Source organism: Triturus cristatus, chromosome 1_1 (assembly GCF_964204655.1).
Source record: "Triturus cristatus chromosome 1_1, aTriCri1.1, whole genome shotgun sequence".
Classification (NCBI taxonomy): Eukaryota; Metazoa; Chordata; class Amphibia; order Caudata; family Salamandridae; genus Triturus; species Triturus cristatus.
The window spans coordinates 1,281,264,168-1,281,290,640 of NC_140579.1; the positions used below are offsets into that span (position 1 = coordinate 1,281,264,168).

At 45.1% G+C, this 26,473-nt stretch overlaps 1 protein-coding gene across 12 annotated transcripts in view; it reads right to left on the minus strand.

The window, feature by feature from the left end:
• LOC146871964 (KAT8 regulatory NSL complex subunit 1-like) overlaps positions 1-26,473 on the minus strand; it is a 1,874,485-nt gene that overhangs the window by 1,139,510 nt on the left and 708,502 nt on the right. The gene's annotated exons all lie outside the window — the stretch shown is intronic.

The following is a 26,473-nucleotide window of genomic DNA, read 5'->3' on the forward strand; positions in this document are numbered from 1 at the left end:
TCCTTGTTCCACCATGCTATCTCTTCCTGCACTGCGTGCGTTACAACCACTAGATCTTCCCAACTTCCTGATACCTGTGACCACTGCTGTTGCAGCCATTCCTGGAATGGTCTCATGTGTAGCCGAATATTGGGGACTAGGTGTATGCAGGGCGCCATCATCCCCATGAGCTTGCTCATTGTCCTCGCTGTCAGACGTTGCCCCTTCTGGTATTGGCGAGTCTCCATCAGTGCGAAGGTCCTCTTTTCGCTGGGGAACACTCTGCCCTGAATGGTGTTGATTTTTGCACCCAGGAAGATCTTCACTTGCTCTGGTTCTAGCGACGACTTCCCGCTGTGTATGGAGAAGCCTAGTTTTGTCAGTGTGTGCATGACCTGCTGAGCATGTCGTTTGCATTGCTTGTAGGAGTTCGCCTTCACCAACCAGTCATCTAGGTAGGGGTATACATTTATTCCCTGCCTCCACAGATGTGTTGCTATGGCAGCTAGGCATTTTGTGAAGACCCTTGGCGTGGATTTGAGGCCGAAGGCTAGGGCCGTGACTTGGTAGTGCATCTTGCTGATGGTAAATCTCAGTAGATGTTTGTGTTTTCGGTTCATGGGAATGTGTAGGTAGGCATCTTTGAAGTCTATTGTGGACATAAAATCCCCGTGCCTTATCTGAGGTATAACATCTTGTAAGGACATCATTTTGAACTTTTGAGTCTTTATGTATTTGTTCAGGAACCGTAGGTCCAGTATGGGCCTCAACATTTCGCCTATTTTTGGTTTGAGGAAGTAGTTTGAGTACACTCCCGTGTTTCTTTCCTTGTATGGTACGCGTTCTATAGCCTGTTTGTGGAGAAGTTCTTGTGCTTCCTGCCACAGTAGTGATAGCTCTTCTGCTGAGCGTGTCTTGTTGGTTGGCCTCAGGTTTGGTGGCTTTTTTACCAGTTCTATGCAGTAGCCGAACTGTATGATGTGGAGTATCCATTTGTCCGTTATCTTCTCCCACTCCTGGAAGAAGTGTATTAGTCTGCCTCCTACCGGTGGCACATGATCGTTGATTTGTACTTGATGTTCCTGTCTTTTGTTGTGCCACGCCACTAGGGATGTTGTGAGTGCGGGGACGCTCGGTACTGTGGAGTCACTTTGGGGCGGGTTGCTGGCAGCCTCTCCTGGTCTGTCCTCGTCCGTTTGGTCGGCTTGGAAAGGACTGGCCCCTCTGTTGGTTCTGCCTTGTTGCTGCTGACCCTGGTGCGCCTGGCCGCTTCCCTGAAATGTTTGCTGGAAGGCCTGGTGCGATGTTACCGACTGGTTCCCTCCTCTGCCATTTGGTCTTCGTGAGGGGGTGCCCCTTCTCATCCCTCTGAACTGCAGTGCTCCCATGGAGCTTGCAGTTTCGTTATCTTTTTTGAGCTGTGCCAGCGTCTCGTCCACGGGCATGCCGAACAGCTTTCCCCGTTGAAGGGTAAGTTCAGGATGTTCTGTACTTCCGACTTGAACCCAGAGATCCTCAGCCAGGCATGTCTTCTCTCCGTTACTCAGATCATCATCAGCCTGATTGCTGTGTCTGCTGCGTCCAAGGCAGACTTCAGGCAAGTGTTGGCCATATTCTTGCCCTCCTCCACAAGGTGCGCCGCTCTTTGCTGGTGTTCAGTCGGGAGCAGTTTGAGCAACTGTCCCACTTCTTCCCAATGCTGGTAGGCATGCCTGTATATAAGGGAATTGGCAATGCGCCAATGGATTGCAACATTCCTCTCAATTTTCCTCCCTGTGAGGTCTATTCTTTTGCTCTCTTTATCTGGAGGCGGTCCGGAGTCTGTGGGAACGTTGGCCCTCTTCCTGACTGTTGCAGTTATGATTGTATCAGCCGGCACCAATCCCTGGATATATGATGGATCTTTAAAAGAGTGTTTGTATTTTTTCTCTGTTCTGGGGGTGACATATCTGCAGGTAGATGGCTCCCTGAAAGCCTCCATGCCTTGGTCTAGTACGCCTGGGAGCATAGGAAGGAATTGGCTCCTAGTTTGTGTCGGCAGCAGTGTCTCCAGGAGAAAACAGGCCTTGGGCTTTTCTTCCTCCATTTCCACCCTATAGGTTCCTGCTGCGTTCCTGACGAGCATGTTGTATATACCAATGTTGTCCGGCAGCGCAGGCCTCGACGGATACGTCTCCACGGCCTCTTCCGGGTTTTCGGCATCAAGATCCTGCCATTCAAGGTCCTGAGCCTCCGAGGGTGTCGAGCCGAAGTGCATCTGCTGGTCGTCGTCGCCCTCAGTGTAATAATACAGGCCATCTTAGTCCTGTTGCTCCGACGGATCGGGAGTTTGACGGATCGGTGGCGTCGAACTCCTCCTGGGCTTCTCCCTCGACAACCGTAGAGGGCTTCGAAGGGATGGTGTATCTACTCATCCGTTCGTCGAAATCCTTCTTCCTTTGGAGGATACTGGTCATTTCGGCCTCAAGCCTTCTTTTCTTCCTCTCCATCTCTGCCGCTTGTTCGGTGTAGAGTTTCGGCGGCTCTCTTCGAGGTCGTGGATGCTGACGTCGAAGTTGCCGTCTGCTGTTTCCCCTTCTGCGTCGAGTGTGGCTTTTCGGCACAGTGCTTCGACGACCTGGGTGTCTCTAGAGCTTTTGCTGACCGGGAGTCCTTCTCGAAGGATCCGCTGGGCTGTTTGTCCGCGAATGCAGAGCAGGCGTTGCAGTCGTTACATTGATTGGCGATCAGTAGGCAGAGGTTACAGACTGGATGCTGCTCCTTCTGCACAAACTTGTGGTGGCAGCTCTGGCAAAATTTGAATGGTGTCTTGTCCATTCCCGCACTCAGGGAGCCCCCTGTGTGTGCATTCTCCGTCGGACGTCGAAGTTTTCTCTACTTCTCCCCTACTTCAGTCCCGGTTGAATATTCTTTGTCTTGTGATGAAGAAACTCCAATTTTCTCGGTTCTCTCTGCTTTTCTTTCTTCTTTTCTCCTCTTCCAACTCTGGAGCTCTTCACGACGATCCAGACCCAATGGCGGAAAAAAGGATCTGAAGATGGCGTCCAAGGGTGGGTGCTTCCGGAGGGAGTGCGCCGACGTCACGGGAGGACACCAAATGGTGGGGCGTCGACGCCCATCTGGGCTAGACGAAAAAAGAAAAAAAAAACAGAAAAGACTACGATTCCGGACCCAACCACTAGACCACGGAATAATGCACAGCATAGTGAATCCAGAAAGATTCACGCTGCAAAACACTCGCTGCTACGCTTAGTACAGAGGACTGAGACTTCTATTGTACACTAACCGACAGATAAACATCAAACTGTAACCTCAGACTTATCCATTTTAAATATCTACATCAAATCTAATATACCCCAATTCAAATATGCAATTTTGGTCTCTGAGAGGAGGCGAACTGTGTTCGATGTCAGACACAGTCAACTGATTTCTTGCATTTAGCATGGAGCGGCCCCTAGTAAATCAATACTGGGAACAAGTAACAGTTACACACAGCAATAGTGATGGAGAAAGAAGAATGTACTCCTCAGATATGTTCAACAGATTTTGTTAGAGATCTGCAGCCTACTAATTATAAATCGACAGCCCTAGCGCTAATGCTACCAAAATGGAGGGTTTCATTGCACTGGGGGGAAAAAATGTCTCTGAAGCACCAACATTGGTTAAAAGACATGGCATATTGTCATGATAAACTTGACTGCTATGCTGAAGAGTTAACTCGTGCATCTCTACTAAAAGATATATGAAGTCCCTTCAAAACATACTTGCTAACAATGAAGGACGAGATGCAAAACATATTGTGCCTCTAACTGATACCAGGATAGAAAATAGGCAATGTGTACTGATGTTTCTAATGTAAAAGTGATGAAATGTCTATGGCAATGTTGGGGTGTTATGTAATGGAAAAAGCATAAATGAACTAATTAAAAAAAAATTAAAAAATAGAGACCGGGCATACAGAGTGACTCCCTTTAGCGTATCCAGGAAGTCACACCTGGCATTTTCACTTGACTACTTGAATACAAAGAGGAAGCCACTGATAGTTATTTGGAAAGATACATTTACCACAGGCACAAGTACTTTTTCCAAGACGCACATCACACCCTTACATTGTAAATTATTTAAACAAGTCAGATTTGTATACAACATAACACCACACTGAGGGGTGGAGGGGAGATTGCAGTGCTTGCAAATGGCCACACAGTAGAGGCGCTCGGCCTGCTGCATTCCGATTCTGCAATAATCCTGCGGCACAAATGGACCAAACTGGCCGTGTCCACTAGCTGACCACCTCCCCGTAGCCAGTGGGTGGCAAAATCCGTTTGTTCCGAGTGACAGTGGTGGAGCAGCGCAAGTGTCGCAGTGGGGCTTGTTGTTGCGGCAGAGCTGCGTGTCGGTTGCAGCACGGACGTCTGAGTGTGGTGCTGCGGCATATACTTGCCTACAGCTTCAAGGAGACTGCTCCAGATTTGGAAGCCTTCAGTCCAGTGGCTTCCCTCTGGCCTGTGGGTGAATCGGATCAAGGAGTGTGCTAGTCCCAAAGACCAGGACAATCTCCAGTGAAGGCTGTGGCTTGCCTGAGGCCTGTTCTAGAGGAGGCAGACAGCATTCGTTGAAATGGTGAGTGGGGATAGCATCTGAACCCTGGTGGCAGAGATACAGCGGAGGCTGGTGGCCTCTCGTCAGCACACATTTGCACATACCTTAGCTCCCAGAGGCATTGGAGCAGAGACCCCGCATACAGTTGTGGAACTTTCTGGTTCTGGCTAACGGCGTCTTGATGGGTCTCCCAGGGCGTTGACTGCTATGGACCAGGGGGCAGAGGCAGGGGCCTGAGCTGGTGCCCCCCCCCCCCACACCTCCTGGGAAGGCTGTAGGGTTTTGAGGAACCTGGATGATCTCTGGTAAGGGCCCTTCGCCCCCTCTTAGAGTTGAGGATGTCACCGGGCACAACTCTGGTGTCAGATCAGTGGAGAAACTGTTTTTGGGTGTGCAGAGACTACTCTAGCCTTTTGGTGTGGATTATATCCATTTGGCCAGTAGCACCTGAGAGTGAGGGATTCAACCTACTCACTCCTCATGGGGTATTTTTTTTGCACTGTGCTCTACTGCTCACATCTTTCCTAGAGTGGAGAAACGCTGAGGTGAGGAGGCCTATAGGTCTACCTAGTTCACGACTAGCCTCGCCCTAATAATGAAGTTCTTGGGCAACGATGGGAGGAGGTCGAGTCGGCGTAAGCGTCTTTCCGCAGCGATGGGGAAGATTACAAAACAGTCAAATTTACAGTTTGACCCCAGTAGAATACCAAGGGATCAGGAAGAGGAGGCTTCCTCATCAAGTGATCAGGATGTGGGTCCAAGTGCAGAAGTAGAGGCGGCTTGAAGCAGATTCCGTATGCCAAAGATTGGATAAGGATAAAGAACGTCTAGATATGGCAGTGCAGAGAATCTCGGAAGTTTAGGAGGAGCCGTGGCTGCCAAGAAGAAGGTGGACAAACATCTACCTATACCACAAGCAAAAGCTGAAGATTTGGAAACCCACTCTAGGCGGAATAGTGAGGGTGGAAAAAAGTACTAATATCGACAATATGGATCGATTTCTGGAACAGCTGCTCTCAGAACTGTTGGGGTGTGAAACATTCCTCGTGGATGGGGGGCATCATTCCCTTGCACCGCGTCCCAAGTCGGGGGCGCTGCCTGTACAATTATTGCAAAATTGTTGAATTCTAGAGAAAGAGATGCTGCACTTAGCAGGGCAAGAGAACTTAAGGTCATTAGACATAGGGGACACAGATATTTCCCTCTACCCAGATTGCACTCAAGTACAGGAAGCACGAAAATAATTTTCGCTAGCTAAACGTAAATTACGAGAACAAACCTGAATACAATTTGCTATATCCAGCAAAGCATAGGGTCATGGTAGATGGTAAGGAGACTATATTCTCTGACCCAAAAGCATTGTAGCAGTTTCTGAAAAGCAGAGAATCTAATCACATCGCAGGTCCACCAGACCAGATACTGACAGAAGGGGACAGGCAAGACTTGGGAGAGTGAGACTTTGTTTTCCCCCGGTTTAAAGCCAAAAGATAAACCTTGGAACTTGGGATCCAGGCTACTGGGGTGAATCTTACGCCTGGACTCCTACGAATGAGTCTAAAATTATCTGTGTTACATGTTTAATGCAACAGTGCCCATAGCTGAATATTTAGCTTACTTTGCTTGTTGCGGGTAAGCAGAGCATAGTGTTGGGGAGAGAGGGGACCCTAGCTTGCGGGAGGGTGCCATTGACTGGCTGTGGTGACAGATCCCTGCACATTTGCATCCTCAGTGCAATAATGTGATTGTTAGCAACACAGCCAAATACATGCTTTTACAGTTTTACTATATTGACTTAATATTTTATTGCATGTAATGCCACAAATCTATGGTTTCACCGGTGATGTCGATATTCGGTGCCTAGGTATGGCAATCAAAAAGCCTCGAACGAGTTTATCACTTGTTGCATAGCAAAAGGGAAAAGGTTGGGTAGGGGAGGAATTTTAGAGGGTGACAGGATGGCACAATGTGGGTGGGGGGCTGGGGGAATTTCAAACGGCATCTGTTGACAAAAGCATCAAAGCCACTTAAAATGAATGGGGGATCTTAAAAGGGCAATGTGCCTGCAGAAACAAAATCCAAAATAGATATGGAAGTGTGGATGCCATTTTAGCAGGGGAAATAGTGGCAAAATGAGCCAGGACTGGTCGATGCCTGATCCATCCTTTCAAAGGAAAATGTTACTTGCCCTGTAAGCATCTGTTGGTGGCATGTGGTGCCATAGTTTCACATGCTCTGTACAGTTCTGCCATCTAGAAGTGGGCGCGAATGTGAGCAATTTGTTTTTCTTTGAAGAAGTCTTTCAAGTAACGAGGTACATGGACTACACCTATGGCTGATAATGCGCATAGAAATCAGCTCCTTAGACTGTTTATACCACATGGAGGGTGAGGCAGAAAAGGAGCAAAGAGAGCAGAAAAGATGATCAAACAAAGAAGGAAAAAAAAACAATTTGCAACAAATTGATCCCAACTAGGAGGTGGGCTTGTCACATGTCAATCTACAGCACCACATGCCACGAACAGATGTTTACAAGGGAACAGGTAGATACACTGAAACAAATATTGGCAGCTAGGAGACCTATCCACACCATCTAAAGTAATCACCAATTGTCAAGCCAAGTTGCCCATTTCAAATGACCAGCTACCAATTGGCCATACATTAGGCACTTTAAAACAGAATAAGAGGCAACAAAATACCAAATTGTAAAAAAACAACAATTTAAACACAGGACTAGAGGAATAAGGAAAAGTTAGTTACTGCTTGTAGTTTTCCATTTTTATCCATTTCTTTTCAGCAAGCGCAGCCAATGCATTTCGCCTAAACATAGGCATCCTCAGGGCAAAGTCTTGCGAATTGGAACCTGTTCTCTTGGTCTAAAACACAACGTCTCAATTTATCACGGCATATTCATTAATATGGCCAGCGTTTGCTGGCTAACTAAAGTCAATGGAGCTACAGTCCTGATGCAGAGTACGTTAACAGGGTTTCATAGGAGTATTCAATTAATGCTGTGTTTGGCAATTAAACTATCCCGGACCACGGTGTCTCGTTTGGTGCACAAAGTAATACAAGTAGATACACACGCTCTGCATACTGTAAAGCTGGAAAGAAGGTTTCTCTAGAGTGAGGGCTTAAAGCTCACTAACTCGCCTAAGACAGTTAATGGCTAACAGGAAGGCCACTTTCCAAGAGAGGACCTGCAGTGGGCACAAACGGAAGGGTTCAAAAAGCAGCCCCATGAGTTGTGTGAGAACAAGGTTGAGGTTTCACCCCGGGGCAGGAGGTACCCAGGGTGGAATAACTAATTTAAGTCCTTCCAAGAAGGCCTCGATGTCAGGGACCCTACAACCGCGTCTAAGTGAAGTCTAACAAAAGTGTAGGCGAGGTTGATGTCTGCATTAGAGGGTCAATGCTCTAAGGGAGACAACAGTGAGCAAAACATTTCCATTTGGGTGCGCAGCATGTCCTGTCTGGGGGCTACCTTGAGGACAGACATACACTCAGGGGTCAGATTGAGGTAGCCAAACTCTGGGACGTCAGGAGCTGCACGATTGTGCCCTGAATCAGAGAGATTTGGTAGATTCTGCAGCTTCTCAGAGGGGACTAGGGATAGGTCGAGAAGGACGGTGAACCAAGGCTGCCTGGCCCATGTGGGAGCCACCTAAATGAAGGTGAAAGATGTTTGCCAAAGCTTCCGCACCAAGAATGGAGAAGCGGGAGAGGAGGAAAAGTGTAGGTAAATATCCCTGACCAGTTCATCCATAGTGCATTGACCATGGACTGTGGGAGTCTGGAGGCAAATCTTAGGCGCTTGCATTTTCTGCAGGGGCAAAAACGTTTCAGCAGGACAATCCCCACTGGAGAAGTAAGGGAATAGGATTTGCGGGTGGAGTTCTCACTCGGACTTGTTGCCACATCCTGCTGAGAAGGTCTGCAATGTCATCTACTCCTGGAAGGTACTTCGACAGAAGGAGGATTTTGTGGTGGAGGGCCCACTGCCAGATGCCCTGTGCTAATGCGGACAGCTGTGGTGAACTTGTGCCTCCCTGTTTCTGTCGGTAATACAGGAAAGTCAAATTGTCGGTCTTGATAAAGACTACTTTGCATTGAATGTGGAACAAGAAAGATTTGTCCAGCAGCTCTAGGTAGTTGATGGAGACCCCTCTGGGAGGGTGTGCACATGCCCCGAATTGTCAAATCCTGTAAATGTGTCCCCAACCACTATGGGAAACGTCCACTGTGATAGTCACTTGCGGGATTGGGTTGAGAAAGGACCACAACTGCAGCAGGTTGTTGCAGTTCCACCACTGCAGAGAGCGATGGGTGCTTGCCTCAATCAACACTAGATCTTCCTAGTAAATCTCCGCTTGTGACCATGTAGGTAGGCACTCTCGCAATTGACACAAATGTAAACTAGCACTGGGTACTACGCCAATGCAGGAGGCCATCCTGCACAGGACTATCCTGATTTGACGATCACTGAAAAAGAGGCAGAAAGGATCAGAAGGCTTGAATGCGATATGCCCTTTTAGTGACAATTGAGGACTTCTCAGAAGAAGGGCTGAACCTGAAGGGGCTGAAGGAGAGTCTTTATGTTCATAGTGAAGAAGAAACCATGACAGATCTATAAGTGGTCTGGGTATGAGCGAAGCACTGTTTTCTGTCTATGCTCCTGATCAGCCAAACATTTAAGGAAATACGTGGATGCTGCTCCGGAGACAAGTGGCTGCCACAAACACATTGTGAGCACCCTGGGAGCTGTGGCAACCCTAAATGGCAGCACTTTGAACTGGAAATGCAGGCCACTAACCGCAAACCGGAGGTACTGCCGATCTGTAGGGAGGATGCGGATGTAAATGTAGGTGTCTTTCAAGTCAAGAGCGGTCATGAAGTTGCTTTGCTGTAGCAGAGGGAATACATACTGAAGAGTGACCATGTGGAAGGGCTGTGACAGGATACATTTGTTGAGGAGGCGGAGAGAGAAAGTAGGCAGGATGTTGAGAATAGGACAAAGCAAGCTGTCCATCTTGGGAATAAGGAAGTACAGGGAGCAGACTCCTTTGCCGCACTGGCGGGCTGGCACAGGCTCTATGGCTCTCTCACGAAGGATTTTCTACTTCCTCTTGCAGGAACTCATTTGCCCATACTATATCCTGCCTGGTGCACTTGCACTGCTACAACAAATCAATCTGAGGATACCAACTTAATTTAGTTTACCATTTCAAATTCCTTAATGTTTACAGAACTCTTTAAAAAAAAAAAAACAGTTTTACATTCTGCTACTTTATTTCTTTACACTTTAACAACTAGTTATAAGGAGTCCGCAGACCCCCCTCCCCCTGAGAGGTGGTCATGGACCTCCAGGGGTCCCTAGACCACATGTTAAAAACCACTGCTCTAAACAGTAGCAAAGCACTTTGACCAAGAGAATCCATGGAGGAGATGTTTCCACAGTAGAAACCCGTGGAGTCTTCCCTCGAAAGATGTAGTGTGATCGGGGTAAGGGACAGCGAGGCACTTTTGGTGTTGGGGTACTCCCTTGGCCGCTCAGCCTTTCCCCCGAACTCTGGACTTGTTTCACCCCTTGGAAAGCCCCATGAAGGGGTCTGCTGTTACTGTGGCCTTTGATAAGATGTTGGGGCTACAGGGGAGGTGTTATTGGTTTCTCCTTGTACTGAGAACTCTGAAAGGAACCCCAGGGAAATGGAGTTTGGAGAGCCTTTGCGGTATTCTATGCCCTTTTTGATTTTTTGAGCATTTTGGTCAACTGAAGAGGTGCTCCACATCATACAGCGTGTTGAGCAGCCAGGCATGGCACTGAATAACACTAGAATTAATACAACATGCTGCAGTGTTTGGATGTCCAGGGCACACCAAATGGTGGTGTTAAGAAATCAATTTGCCCCCAGAAACAAGCTCATGCCCTCACTTTGTATGCTAGTTCAGGAGGTGTTGGAGGAGCTCCTCCATCTCATCTCAGTGTGCTTGGCCATATAGGTAAAGTAGGCTAATTGAATTAGGGTACTGCCAATTGGTGGCTGACTGAGCGGAGACCCGCTTACCTACTGCATCTATTTTCTTGCTTTTTGTTCAGTGGGGTTGTGTCACCGGTGCCTTGGGCATACACACTCTTATGGGCTGTGTGTATCACAAGGGAGTCCGGAGGGAGCGGTCCTTTGATGTATGCAAAAAAGGGAGATGCTTTATTTGTTTTATCCACCCTGGGGGTGATATCTCTGGCCTTAACTGGCTCCTGGAAGGCCTCAGGAGTGGTCTTAAGCATTTACTTCAACATTGGAAGATATTGTTAGACCCACTGGGTGGTAGATATGGTCGCAATGAGGGAAGTCTTCATCCTTTTACACTTTATGCAACTCCACCACGTGGAAGGTAGTGGCCCAGCGGAGAACCTCATGGTATGAGGTAGTATTGTAATTTGGAGATGGCTTTGTAGGGTAGAGGTATGTGTCAACATCCCCAGGGGAGTCAACCTTGTAGTCACCCCACGGGTTATGTGGGTGGGGATCAAATAGGATCATATGGGTCTTGTGAGTAGTGTGTACTATCTTCTGCATTGGAGGAGTATGGAGAGCGCTCCGGCGATTGAGGCAGTGGGGCTCCCTGAAGTAAAGTTTGGAGTGAGGTACAAGGTTAAGATAAAAGAGGAGGTGGTGGTGGACAGGGTGGAGGTAGTTAGTTTAGGGCTAGTGCCCCAATCAGGATGACTCTTGTTCTTAGGTGGATGCATAGGTTCCTGGCTAAGTCTCTTCAAACCCCCGTTTCCTTGGTGGAGGCTGTGTGAGGATCTTAGCAACAAAGCGAGCCCGTCAGCCAGTCATGGACTTAACTTCCACATCTGGTTTGGTAAACCATGTTTTCTTTAGATAACCCTCACCCACCAGGATTTCCCCTCTGTGGCATGCTTCATCCTTGGGTCCTACCCGTTCTGCTGTGGAACGTGGAATACTGCAACCTACGAGTTACGTGGGAGCACTTTTAGGTGTGTTATAATACATGAATAAAGATTTAAAGAATTGGAGGGGGTGAGGGGGCGCTTTGCAAAAAATGAAAAATACCTGCCTAGTAGGAAAAAATATTTTATTCTTTTCTCTAGTCGGTATGGTTAAAAAAAGGAGAAAAAAATTAACTCGAAATTATGTTTGAGTTTAAGGTCTACATGTTTCAAGCCCTACCACAAGACATCATCAGGACCAAGAATTGCTACTCCCCGATACCACTCAAGTAAACACTCTAGTTGTGAAACTAGTGCATGCTAAGGAAAGCAAATATACATACAGCACAGTTTGTGTTATATCTGGATGATATGCAAGATGCCAAGAACACCAAAACGGTGCTGTATGTAGATCTACTTTTCTTAGCATGGACTTGTTTCACAACTAGAGTGTGAGGATCTTGACAGTTTGCGAGTGGATAAGGATCTGTTGTCGTGCGTCTATCTTCTCATGGAGAAACTGAAGAAGGAGCTATTGCTGGTCCTCCAATAAAGTGGAGGATGGACCCTTCAGCGCCGACCATGACTTTTTGTGAGCTGGAGTAGAGGCAGGCATGGGCGTCAAACTTCGGAGAATGAGGACTACTGGGATGGCATCTTTGACGCTGGTGTCGAGAGTAAGGGCTTCAATGGCTGTTTCTGTGCCAGAAGCTACTTCTGCTTTGAGCAGTCCTTTCACTGCAGAATATGGCCCACAAGCAGCAGCTGACGGCAAGCCTTATGCTTGGCTCGAGGGATCGATGAACAACCTCCTTGAGGGCTCTGCTCGACCTTATCTAGGTGACTGGAACTTGGAGGAGGAAGGGATGGAGTACTCGGTCGATGTTTCAGGCTGGTCTTTGAGGCCTGGTTATTCCTCAGACGCCAAGAGTGAACTGGGCTTGGGCTGTGAAGTAAGTCTGCTGCGGTTCCTTCTCAATATTCTTATCCCCAAAGAGGACAGGGGAGTCATCTCTCTGCAGGTGCGCTATGGGTGGTCGAGCAAAGTATAGATCGACAATAAAGGTGAGAAACAGGAGATCTTGTTGTGCTTTAGGAGCAGGCTGCAAACCTGGTGTAGGTCTGTCAACGGATAGTTCGCTCAACACTGAGAGCAGTTCTGGAATGGTGTTCTTTCCATCACAGTTTGACAATTCTCATGTTCGACGACTAAAGGCCCCAAAAGGGAAAGGGGTTCCAAACAGGTTTTATGGTGGTTTTCGGATGCCATGATTTGAGATGCTATAGAAATGGAAAAGGATGCACAGATTGTCTAACCTACGCGTCTGTAGAGTAGGAACAGCCCGGAATAGATACGAAGAGGCGTTGGAGCACAGCTTGGCGGAGACATGGCCAAACCCAACAGTGGGGGAAAAAAAACCACAATCTAACAAGAAGTCGTAGCCCATGCGCCTTACCAGTGATAAGTGGAGTCACCATAACTCTAGACTTATATAAAGAAAAACAAATCACACACATCTGAGCCCAACTCCAGATAGCAAGAGTATGCGAAGCATGTGTATTTACAGCTACACATACCACGCACAGAGACGTTTCCAATTTCTCAGCGAGATATCGCTAATATGCCAACATTGATCACCTTTGGTGATCAAGGTCCAAAAATGTCATAGGACCATGGCAAGGTCAAATGAATATGAAGGACAGAACGAGTATCCAGGAGATGAGTGATTAGAGAGAGAGTAGATGAGGCGATCGTGACAAACACATTGAAGTCAGTGGTGTAGAAGCAATTTATTACAGACACTTTAAAGCTAACACGAGAGATGATTGCACCGACATTGAGGCAGGCACTGCCTGAGGCCGAAGCTAAACAGAAAATAACACATCCCAACCCATTACCCACAAAGTGCTAGCACTGCAAGGCATACTTGAGGCACTGGAACTAGAAGGGGCAATTCGAAAAACTAGACAAAGCATTACAAGGCAGTAATAAAGCAGAAGGCCACAAAAGTTTTTGATGGATGCTTAAGTGTCTTGCCTTCAGTTGTTGACGCAGTGGCAGTTCAAGGTGTCATGGGTGTTGGAAAGTAAAATGTATTATTCTAACTCTAATCCTAGAATATTTAAGGAAAGAGAATTTTACCTTTTAGGATAGTTTAAAAATTGCAGTGGGAATAAGAGCTGGTGTGAGCGCTAATTACGGCAAACAATTATGAATACAACCAACTTGGAAGTCAGGTTTAGGGACACCAATCGCGTGTCGGCCTACCCTAGGGTAGAGACTCCCCGGATTGAAAAAACAAGACACCCCCATCCCAAATTAGCAAAAGTACCAGAATAAGGTAATTTACAGCCCGCTGTTGCAAACAACCACAGCTTCTTGGACTAGTAACAGACCTAATGAATAACCTTGCAAAAACACCCTTGCTCCATCTACAGCAGAAATGTAGGTTTCTGATACTTAAGCTGATTAAAGACCCTACAGTATGTACTTAAATACCTATTTCACTTCTCAAAATGGATGCAACATTATTTCCAGAGATATTAGGAGAGAGACAGGAAAGACTACTCCCTAAATGAATCCATATTGACGAGAATGATTTAGAAAAGTCAGAGAAGCAGAAGATTACAAGAAAGCCATTCACCTAATAGATATTGATGGTAAAATGCGCAAGAAGGCAGTTATCCTTTAATTGAATGCTAAAAAGACTGAGTAAAACTACAACTGGACATTCAAGGCAGACACTCAAGAGTGGTGGGCTGTAGAGAACATATATCCCCAACATTCAAGGTATTTAGTTAGCTATGGACAAATTCAAACTCTAAATGTTCATTGGCTATGTTCTATGGTATTGATGGGGCCAGTGACCTCAGTAGAGGTTTTTAGACAACTCCAAATCTTGAGGTTGGGTATGGTGGCTCAGTGAACTAATACACCCACTACGCAACTCTGTAACCCCATGGTTACAGTTTAAAATGACAGAGGGTACACTCTGCCTTGACAAAATAAGTTGGGTAACAATAACCAACATATGTAAGCACCAACCTACCCTTTGGGTTTAAACCTGCATTTTACAAATAAATATACATTATGTTGAGGTCATGTGGTCTTAGGTTTTTTAATTAGCATAGCAAAATATGAGGGTCTTAATATAACTGTGCCAGGAAATAAGAGCCTTAAAAGTTCAAACAGTACAGTACAACTCCTCAATTGGGAGCTTTTGAATGAGAAACAATCCCTTCCAAAGGGCAGGTAAAAACACTTTTGCAGCATATGGCGGTATAAGCTCTGTAAATCATGTCTATGCTACCCTGGAGGTTGCAACATAAAAACCAGGATAACATTCTCTTTTTTAAAGGAAGTACTGAATTTCGTCTGCCTTCTCACTAACCTTAACTTCTTTGTCCCAAAAAGACCAATAAGGGGATGGGTCGGTAACTATTGGCTACTAAGGAAAACTTAAAAAAGGGCCTTTCTGAATGGTCTGATATTCATGGTCAGAGGAACTTGAAGTACATACACAGAATGCGACCTGTTCCAGGTGGATAGACATGCATGCATAGCTTGTAAAGCCTAGCATATAGTCATAGAAAAAGGGGCAATAGTTGCAGATATGAACTCATACAGGTGAAATTGTCCTTCAGATTGGAGATTAGCAGGGAAAAGTAAAAGATAAATAGGATATGACTAAACATTTAAGGGGCTATTCCTTGTCCTTTTTTCTCTTACTTAGTTTATGCCCAATGTACTGGATTTATGATTTCATAAACGTATGTGGATGGCTGTGGTCCTCACAGCGGTATTGTTTGTGATCTGTAAAACTAAATGAAATCTTCAAAACAAATTGAATGGACTACCTAATAAGAATCAGAGGAGAGAAAGTGGGATAGTAAAAGACCGTGATTTTAGATAGACTACACATCACATTTCTGACGAAAGCCAACTTAAGGAGGCATACATGGAGTTTGGGGGAACCAGTCCTTATCTGGGTTTCGGACATCAGTGTATCCAATTTATGGTGACATCTGGAGTTAATGAAAAAGTATTTCTGACTAACTACAGGAAACCATAGAGTCCAACATTTTCAAGGTCCAAGTCAGTTCTTTTCACTGTGTATGAGGCACATTGAGGAGATGGTCTCTACATATTCAATGATGCGGTCCTGAGATTAACGCCACTAAGGGATGTGGCTCATTTTCAACCTTTTCATCATTTGTCCTAATTCTCCTGTCTTTTCATTTACCCAAGTTGTCAGAAAACTGTTATTTTACTTTACAGGAGATGACACTAACACTTTGTAAAGCAATGCTATACTAACAAGTTCAATGATCAACTCTGATTTACTCCTGGAAGCTGACACACAGTCAGAAGGCAAGGCAGCAATACACTAGAGAAATTAAATCTAAGTTCAAGAAATACCAAACATGAATCAATCAATCAATATAAACTTTATTTGGATACAAATACATATCCATAAAAGTACATTAAAATATCAAGATAAAATACAAGGATTCAGCAAGGGCACATAGAATTACGAGTACGTACCGCCGCCTTCAGGAAGGAGCAAACCCGAAAGGTTAGCTCATCGTCTTTTAAAGCAATGACCTTCCCATATGCAGCCTTATAATCAGTCACCAGTAAGGCTTTAAAATACGTAAGTAAAAACCATTTAGTGAGTATTGAATAATAGCAGCAGAAAAATAAAAAGTGCAACATCGATTGTTTCTGCTGGCTATTGGCAATAGATCAAGGTTAGGGGTAAACCCAGCGGGAAAAGAGAGCATAAATTTCATGGTGTCAGTCCTCAGCCGGAAAAGTAGCCCCCTTTCCCAGCTACTAATTGGTTTTAATAAGTAGCTAGAAGTGCGCATGAAACGTTCTCAATACACATGTATCTAGCGACTGACACTTTATTGTGCTCTTTATTCAATCTGGCATCCCTATACGATGCATAAAGAACCATCTGAAGGGATTTATTACTAGTGGTGCCGAGGTCTAAAGGATTTAAAAAGAAGTGTTCGCAGTTCACACTGGTTAAACTTTTATGTACCGTTGCCAACCAAGGTATGTTCATTCCCTTATCACATTTAAAACAGTCTGATATTATCTCTCTGGTTAGTTGGGGTGCGGGATTTCTCCAAACTCTCAGGCAAAATAATGCTGGGCGAGCCTTAATGTAATCTTCGATATACGACGGGTTAAGTTCATAATGACAGGCATATTTAGAGGAAGAAAAAAGTGTACTCAGGATTTTACGACAGAATCAATTCTCCTCATCCTGGATGATGCCACTATTAGTGTGACCCCCAAACTTCAGCGCCATAAGTGGCAATAGCTATACATTGGAGTCTAAAAATTTTAACAGGGGCAGATACCACCTCTGTGTTTCTCGGCTTTCATAGCCCGAGTATCATGTTAGTAGAGTTTGTGAACTTCCTCCTGCAATAAGCCACGTGGTCCGCCCGTGATCCATTTGAGGCAAATACGAGACCGAGATATGGGAAAGTACTAGTGCTCTGTAAACTATTGGAATTTAAAACTATTGATGACTTAAAATACTTCTTTGACCCACACGCCATTAAAAAAGATTTTTTTAAATTAGTGCATAAATCCGAAGCGGCCATGAAATCTACAAAGCCACGCACGAGAATACGGAGAGCTTTTGGGGTGCGGCCCATCAGCACCGCGTCATCGGCATATAACGGGGCCAGAAGTTTATTGCCGTTAATGCGTGGGACGTCTTGGGTCAGTATTACCAGAGACTTATTCAGATCGTTAATATACAAAATGAATAAAAGAGGGGCCAGGACACATCCTTGCCTGACCCCTCTACCGACTTCAATAATTATTGAGACGTCTCCGTCCCTGCTGATGCGCACCTGGGCGTGTAGGTCTTTATGGAGATAAGCTAAAAAAAGATACAAGGGACTCGTCCAAACCATAGTTTAAAAGGGTAGTCCACAGCCGAGACCTGTTAAAGTCGAAGACCGACGTGACATCTATGAATGCAAAATATATAGGTATTTTCTTAGCTACATTATATTTGCCAATAATCAGGTTGAGGCATTGTTCAACAGTGCAGATATTACTCCTAAACCCCAACTGACAGGGATGTAAAATCTGACACTCCTCGGCCCATGACCTAATCTTGTTATACAGGACCCTTCCCAAAATTTTCAGCCTATTATCGATCAGGGAGATCGGCCTGTAACAACTCGGGTTTGAACGGTCCCCCTTTTTAAAAATAGGCACAATTATACTGAAGGTCCAAGTATGGGGTATAGGGGAATTAATTAGGTTATTAAAAACATTCAACAATAGAGGCGCCCAAAAATCAGGGTGACTTTTGATAAGATCGATGGGCAAGCCATCAGGGCCAGGGGTTTTACCTCCCAAACTCTGATCGATAGCCTCCTACCTCCGATAGGTCAATCGAAACCCTGGTTAGTGATTGTATACTCAATGATTGTAGGTACAGCCGGAGCAAAATAGATCTTAATAAAATGCGCTTCCCAGGACTCACTAGAGATATTACAACTAATAGGAGACATAGGGTTCCCTAGAGACCTCATACATTTAACGGCCAACCAAAAATCCTTATCATTTTTTAACGCGATGGCCCGTGCAAGATTGTCCCAATGCTCTCTTATGATTGCCTCCTTTCTAGTTGCTATAGCTCTTTTAGAACATAATCAAGTGATTTAATTAGAGAGCTATCTCTGGAATTGTTAACGAGTGCCCTACGCAGGGCTCTATTAGCTGAGGAGCAGTCAGCATTGAACCAACCTGGGTCCAGGTGGGCTTTCTTATTAGGCCTAGACAACAAGGTTTTAACTCCTGCACAAAGCTGTGAGAAGGCGTCGACTACCTCCGGGTTATGTTCCTTAAACGACAAACAAATGTCGATCAATTCAGGGTGAGTTCATACTATCCAGCCAACTATGGTTTTGTTGTCTATTCCATGCTAGACCAGTCTGAGATTGTCAGTAGAGGGGGACAAGTCCCTAGCACCGCACTCTATATCATAGATTGGTCTAGACATAGAACTCAGGATTAGATTGACAGGATTATGATCCCCAGTAATGTGGGAATCACCTCAGCTTTTAGCACACAATTCCCTAAAGGGGCAGTAATAAGAATATAATCAATAGTAGAAGTCGAGCCCCTGCCTCTATAGGTGGATTCAATATGGCCCGCTCTAGTCGACACTTCTGCAAGCTCCATTATATCTGTAAAGTTGTTAATACTTAGGAGGTCTAGTAGTTGGGTCCTCCTATGACATAATGGTGCCATGTTCGTAGGATAGAGTGAATGCCCCTCAGGAGCTTGACATTAAAATCACCCCCTAGACAAATACCCTCAGATTTAGTGCCGCGGTTAGATGTCTGTATATTACAGATGATGTAAAACAAATCAAAGTTCATATTGGGAACATTCTTAAAATCATTATTATAAAAATTAATTAAAACAAAATTCCCTGTTTATAGATGAAGGCATGAAATTTGTCGTTATTGGTGGTAAGCGCCCTAGCACGGGCCCCAGCTCTAGTTTTAATCCAGATTGAGAGGCCTCCAGCTGGCCTTCCAGAATCTGGAATGGGGGCTACGGTATTAAAGCATTTAAACCCCTCTAGAAACAACTCTCGAGTGGCCCAGGTCTCTTGGAACATTAAAATATCTTGTTTTTGAATTAACTCCAACCAGTCAGGCAAATTCATTTTAGACGCGAGACCTGCCACATTCCAACTCAGTATTTTGAGAGTGGATTCAACGTTAAGGGTGGCTCAGGTGTCGAGTTCACAAGACGGGGATAAAATTAAAGAGGTGACTGGCTCTACTAAATCTAATTCTGGGCGGGGAGGATACAGTCAATCCTGGCTATCCAAACCAGATAAGGGCATGAATCTGTTGTGTAGCGAGAGGGGGCGGGCGGTAAGAGGCGTGTCAAAGAGTGATGCCTCCAGGGGAGGTTTATAGAAATACCCCAATGGCAGGGCCCAGATACTTGTGTTTAAATTAGGCTGGGCCTCCTGGGACGATAATATTGATCTGACCAATGAAGGTCTGCGAAAATTAATAACTATACAGTCCCCTTTAATACGTTTTAGGGAGTCTCCCACCCAACCAACTCGCCGTACCATAATAATATGGTCAATAAGTGATGCCTTAAACCCTTTATGTTTGGATAGCCAGTCTAAGCTCTTATGGCGTAATTGTTCCCATGATTGTCTGATTTGGCCTTAATGGGGGCACACCTGCCAAGACCACTACATAAGGGCACGCCTCTTGGGGTAGATTTAGCACCTCCCTACAGCACAAAGAGTCTGGCAATCTTGTAATATCAGTACCACCCTCTCGTGGTATGTTGCCAGCATCCTGGGTATTAGATCGAGCCACAGTGGGAATACTAACAGTGGGCGTAATGCGCGTCACATTCTTAGTAAGTGGGCTATTTACACAACCATTGTCAGAGATGCCATTTTCTCCACCATTGCCCTCAGGTGCAAAACACAACTTAATTTTGTTACACATATAGCAAGAAATAATCGCTGGATTCAAATTGGGCGCGCTTGTCAAAGTATTTATACAGGTTGACATATTACAAAGCAGTAGACGCGATAGAATCAGTATGAGTGGGAGGGGTCTTGTTTGGGAGCTCAAGCTGAGGCATGGGCATATGTTCTCTCAAAGTGGCGAGAAAACTGTCAAGTGCACTTTTAACACGATCAGCGACGGTGTCCATAATATAACCAATGACAGCTTTGCTACAGCCCTGACTTTCAAAAGGAGGCAAACCATTCTTGTGTATCTGCAATGCAGGTTTGTTTATGCACTATGCACATTGTTATTCTGGCCTAAGACATGTCTAAACCGATGTTGGGCCCCATGGCATTATTTGTCAATACTATCCTTCGATTGCCAGTTATCGTTCATTTCATTGTATTTTTGTAATAATGATTCTCCATACAGGCGACTGATCAGGCTCCCACTGGACATTGATTGTGGTTTATACTTATATATTCTATATTAGATTTACCTGAATGGAGTCTTTACAAATTGGAGATTCTTCGCTGATTTTACAGTTCATCGGTTATATTTATTGGGATTTTGACCTTATCTTTAACCAACCATTTGGTGGGTCCCTTTTTACAGATACCTTTCTTATCGGGTCTCACCGTTGGGAGTGTTTTTCTGGAAATGTTTTTTTGCTCTGGTTTCAAACTTATTTTTCGGTGCTTTGACAGCTGTCAAGGTCGGGCACATTTGTAAATTTCAATTTGCAATGTAGCAGGTTCTTCTCAACACTCTAATCAGTCTTCTGACATGTCCATTTAGCTTTCTTTTTTGTCTTTTTGGGCTCTGTATTTATTTCTATTCTTTAATTTTCTATCTTCGCTCTAGAGTCCAGGAACCGAACCGACTCCGCTACTTGTTTGTTTGCCGCCGCTGAGGGAAACGCCTGGACACCTTCACGCCAGTTGGCGCTATAGCCTGGGGCACTCTTCGCTGTTTGTCTCCCCCGCCGCCGCCATCATCACACTTGCGGCTGAGAGCGGGGGGAGACTACAGCTCCCAAGCACCCCTGCGGCTGCTGACGCCGCCAATCGCGCCCGGAGGCGCTTCAAAAAGCCGCGCCTCCCATTGAGGAGCTGGGAACCGAACCGACTCCGCTACTTGTTTGTTTGCCGCCGCCGCCGCTGAGGGAAACGCCTGGACACCTTCACGCCAGTTGGCGCTATAGCCTGGGGCACTCTTCGCTGTTTGTCTCCCCCGCCGCCGCCATCATCACACTTGCGGCTGAGAGCGGGGGGAGACTACAGCTCCCAAGCACCCCTGCGGCTGCTGACGCCGCCAATCGCGCCCGGAGGCGCTTCAAAAAGCCGCGCCTTCCTCCGCGTCGCGGGACGCGCGCGGGCGGCGCCGGGCTGAGCCCGGGCAGAGGGCGGGCCGTCTGTGGCCGTCAGGGGCAGACAGAGGCAGGGCAGGGCCGCCTCCCCTTCGCCATTGATTGCACAGGTAAAAATATTCAAAATGAGGAAACGCACGACCATGCCTGCTCATATAGACCCTGTCATACCGATTGAGCAGCCTACTTCGTTTGATACTTTGTTGGCTAATGCTTTAACCATGGTAACCAATGAAATTGCTGACACCGAAAGAAGGATGTCCATAGGATTACCAAATAGTACCCCCCTATGTTCTCAATCCCCTAAGACTGCACCAAATTCGGGGCTCCCGCTCTCCCCCACAGTAATGGTTATTAAACTCACACTTCAAACTGATATACTAACTTCTATTACTGGAGTCATTAGTTCGGTTACTAACCTTGTGACTGACCGTTTAGTGGAACCTGAAATGGATAAAGCACCATGCACTAACAAAACAACAAGGGAAAAACGCAAGAGAGGCCCTGTGAAAAGCGCTATAAACAAAAGAAAGCAACCAAGCCGTCGTATAAACCAACCTACTCCACAGAGTATGTGGAATAAAGTTAAAGACTGCGAAATAGTCGCACCAATTGTCATTGAGGATTTTCCGTCTCCACCATTACCAGTGAACGATGGTGTTGAGAAACTCTCTGTTTATACTTGCCGAACACAGTCTTCAGCTTTGGATAAAGCCACCTGTGAGGATTTTATGTTGCAACCTGAGGGCACTGATAATGCTACTAGTACACAGACTGAGTTCTTTGATAGAAATATTCAACCTAAACCCAATGGCAATTTGATCGAAACTATCGTGGACACAATTTTTAAACAAGTTGAAGTTCAAATAGCCAAACAATTTAATATCATTTTTAAGAGACTTGATAAAATCGAAAATCTTGTAAAAAAAGAGGAAACTAAAAGGAAAGGTATTATTAGTATAGACACCCTCCGGGGAGAGAAACTCATGGATAAGCTAGAATCACTATGTAATGACCTGAGGGAGAGGGGTTCGGCAGTCATCACAGACCCTGGCCATAGCAAGATTAAAGGCCCTACCATAGCTAAAACTGCGTCCTCCAATAGCAGCCTAGCCAATATCCCACCTGTACGGACTATTGCTCCAACACATGACCCCTCCGAGGTGGCAGGATCAGTAACGGCCAGAACTGTAAGTTCAAATGTTATGGCCACTACTGCTCCTTTAGCTACCCCATTGATTAGGACAGGTAATATCCTGGATGGTGTAACTAATAAAGGAGGCGTACTTGAAAGAAATAGAGCTATTAATAATTTAGGGCCGCCGCTCCACCTACCCCCAGAAGCCTGCCCATATGTTTTGGTTTTAGCAGGTGTCCCCGCCCTTAAAGAAGGTCAAAGTGAGTCATGGGCACAACTACACAACAAATGCATAGATTGGCTGACCAAACACAAAGGAGCAAGATGGGACATTTCTAATGAGATTATATCAACCCGTCGGGTGAGCTGGGTGGGCCAACAACACAAAAATATCAGTGGAGACTGTATTGTGATCAATTTTAGACATCCAAACTCTGTAAGATTCTTTATGGATACACATAATACTCACGCCAGCCTGTCCACTGCCATAACCCTTCTCCCATTGGGTTATTTTTATAGGCCCCCCATAGACTACCCCAAATAGTTTCTACAACCTTTCCTCTATCTAATAGATTTTCCGCCCTATCTGATTTGGGGAGTCTAGATTGACCACCACCAACATCTCTCATTATACCGGATGAGGCCATTAGCACAGCCCCACTGGAAATGGCAAATCCTATTTGTATCCCAAAATTATGCCCAGGTAGATTAGTACCCCCACATGCAGAACGCCCCGACCATCCTGTAGCCCCCCTTTTTTCTGTCAATGTTCTACCGGCTGATACTTTAAGTGTCATTAGCTGGAATATTGCTGGGCTCACAGGCAAGATGAAAATTAAAGAATGGGTCACATGGATAAGTGATTTTGATGTGGTAATGTTGCAGGAAACATGGAGTACACGTGCTCAACTACTGGAGGGCTTTTTCTGTCATAATTTTACTGTACCACGCCCTGCCATGGGGCGCCCCAGTGGCGGTCTATCTATCTGGGCAAAAATTTCCAAGGATGTGAAAATCGAACCACTACATGTGGTTAGTAAATATTTGATAGCTGTAAAATATGTTGCAAGGTTAAAGATTTGTTTTATAAACTTTTATAATAATGATTTCGTTAAACATCCTAACCCCACATTTTTAGAATTGTTTAATTTTATTGATTAAATTGCGGATGGAGAAAAGTATGGCCGATTTGATGGTATTTGCGTAGGTGGAGATTTTAATGCTCACATTCATCCCACATCCCCACCCTGCAGACGAGGCTCTGAATTATTGGACTTACTTTATAGTAGGGATCTGGATGATGTAATGGGTTATAGTGGAATCCCTAAGGAAAATGCACCGGTTCCCACTTACATTGGCCGTGGTTGTTCTACAACTATTGACTATATGTTCACCTCTTCCCTCCTTAGTGGAGTGTTATTTAATTCTGAGGTTGTCAGTAGTCCATATAGTGACCATTTGCCAATTGTTATCTACCTTAAATCCATCAAAAGACCCATAGGCCCGCACGAGGTTGGAGCCTCAAACATTACTGTATCTACAGATAGGCTCAGGATCGTATGGAGAGGGATCGATAACAAAGAGATTTTAGCTAACGTGATTAGGAATAACCCTCTATTGATCTCTAATTGCCTAACACTCGATGGCCCCGATATAATTAAGTCCTTTTGTGATTTATGCGCAGCTATAAAAAGGGCAATTTCCAAACCACTGAAGGAACAGAACATAAGCAACCATAGATGGTTTGACACTAACTGCTCAAGGGCTAATAGAGAACTTAGAAAGGCCTTGGAAGCCAAACCTCGAGATGTGCCCCTTGTCAGATCATTACGCCTCAGATATAAGCATGCATTAAAAGCAAGATCTGAGGAGCTATTAATAAGTCATTGGGACAATCTGACAAAAACTGCTGCCCTAAAAGACTCGACAGGGTTCTGGAGAGAAGTAAAGAATCTAAGAGCCCTGGGCAGCAACATTACCCCGATAAACTGCAACATCACAGGTGACCTATGGGTCACTCACTTTTCAAAGCTTTATGCTGCAGTCGGAGACCCAACTGAGGATATTTTTCCCGATGGTACTATAGCGATAACACTAGAGGAGGTGGAGGAGGCCATTGCCAATAGTGCTGGTAATAAGGCCCCTGGGCCGGACGGTCTGTCCATCGACCAGATTAAATCGAATACTTGCTTTTGGGCCCCCTTACTCTGCAATCTTTTTAATAACTTGAGTAAGAAGTCCATCCCCTCGACATGGTCTAGTAGTACCATTGTACCTATTTTTAAAAAAGGAAATAGGATGGATCCGGGGTGTTATCGACCAATATCACTGATCGATAACACCCTGAAGGTCTCGGAAGGGTTTTATTTAATAAAATTAGCTCCTGGGCCGACGAGAACTCCATTATCCACCGTTGTCAGTTGGGTTTTAGGAGCAAACTAGGCACGGTGGAACAATGTCTGAACCTTAATCTCCTTATGGCCAAGTATACACGGGCTAAACAATCCCCTTTATATTTTGGCTTTATGGACTTAAGCTCAGCATTTGATTTTGTAAACCGTTCTCGCTTATGGTCCATCCTTTTAAATTATGGTTTGGATGAAGCCTTAGTCCATTTTTTGGCCAACCTCCATCGCAATTTGAAAGCCCGCGTACGAATAAACAATGAAGGCGAGGTCTCAAATGATATTTTAATTGGCAAGGGGGTGAGACAGGGCTGCGTCTTGGCCCCCCTGCTTTTTATATTATATATTAATGAACTGTCCAATTCTCTATGCAATCTGACCAAGGATGTTCCCATTATTAACAAGAAACTCATCCCGGCGTTACTCTACGCAGATGATGCGGTCCTTATGGGCCGCACCCCGAATGCTCTGCGTATTTTAATTTCGGGATTTGTTAACTATATGGCCGATTTAGGTTTGTGCACTAATTTTAATAAATCTTTTATTATGACCTGCGGCCCCAAGAATTATAAAATTTCAAAGATTACGATAGGTCAAAACACTCTAAAAAGCACTTGCACTTTCCCCTATTTGGGTCTGTTATTTTCTAATAGCGGCTCATGGCAACCCCATGTTGCAATGGGGAGAAATAAACTTTCTAAATCTATTAACTCTGTTACCTCTCTTCACCAACCCCGTCAGGCCGATGTTGTTTCAAGCCTATTACAAGTTTACCGGACTCAATGTCTCCCAACTGGAACGTATGGAGCAGAAGTCTGGGGATTTTCAAATTGCTCAGAATTACAAAGAGAAGAGAATAGATTTTGCCGGAAGATCCTGGGGGGAGTTATTAGTGCACCGACCTTCGTATGCCACAATGAATTAAAATTGCACTACATTGAGGATTTTATAAGAGCCAGACCTGCATTATTTTGGTTAAGGATTTGGCAAAACCCAGCAGCCTCCCTTTCCCGTGAGATCATTATGGATTGCCTGCAAAGTGAGAATTCGAGTCTAATCCCATGGATAAATGCGGTAGAAAGGAGCCTTGTGAGCATCAATTATGGTCATCTATTCTCAAACCCCGACCAGATTGACTGCTCCCATAAAAATTTAGTGAGAAGGGCACTCTACCAACATTTCCATAATGAGAGGGAAAGAGTGGACTCACTGAAACAATCCACAATAAATTACTTAATGATCCGGGAATTACATACTGAATCTCTGATGTTACCCCAGCCCTACTTACGGAAAAAAATGGGCAGGTGGAACAGGATCTTATTATTTAGATTCAGGGACAGGAGCATTGTAAATCTTATCTGCTTCCCACTGGGCTACACTAAAAATCTGTCAAAATTAAACTGCCCTTGTGACCTTGGTGGTACTCCGAGTATGCTCCATTTTATTTTTGGCTGCGGGTTTTACAGGAAATATACAAAGTATTACCTAATCCC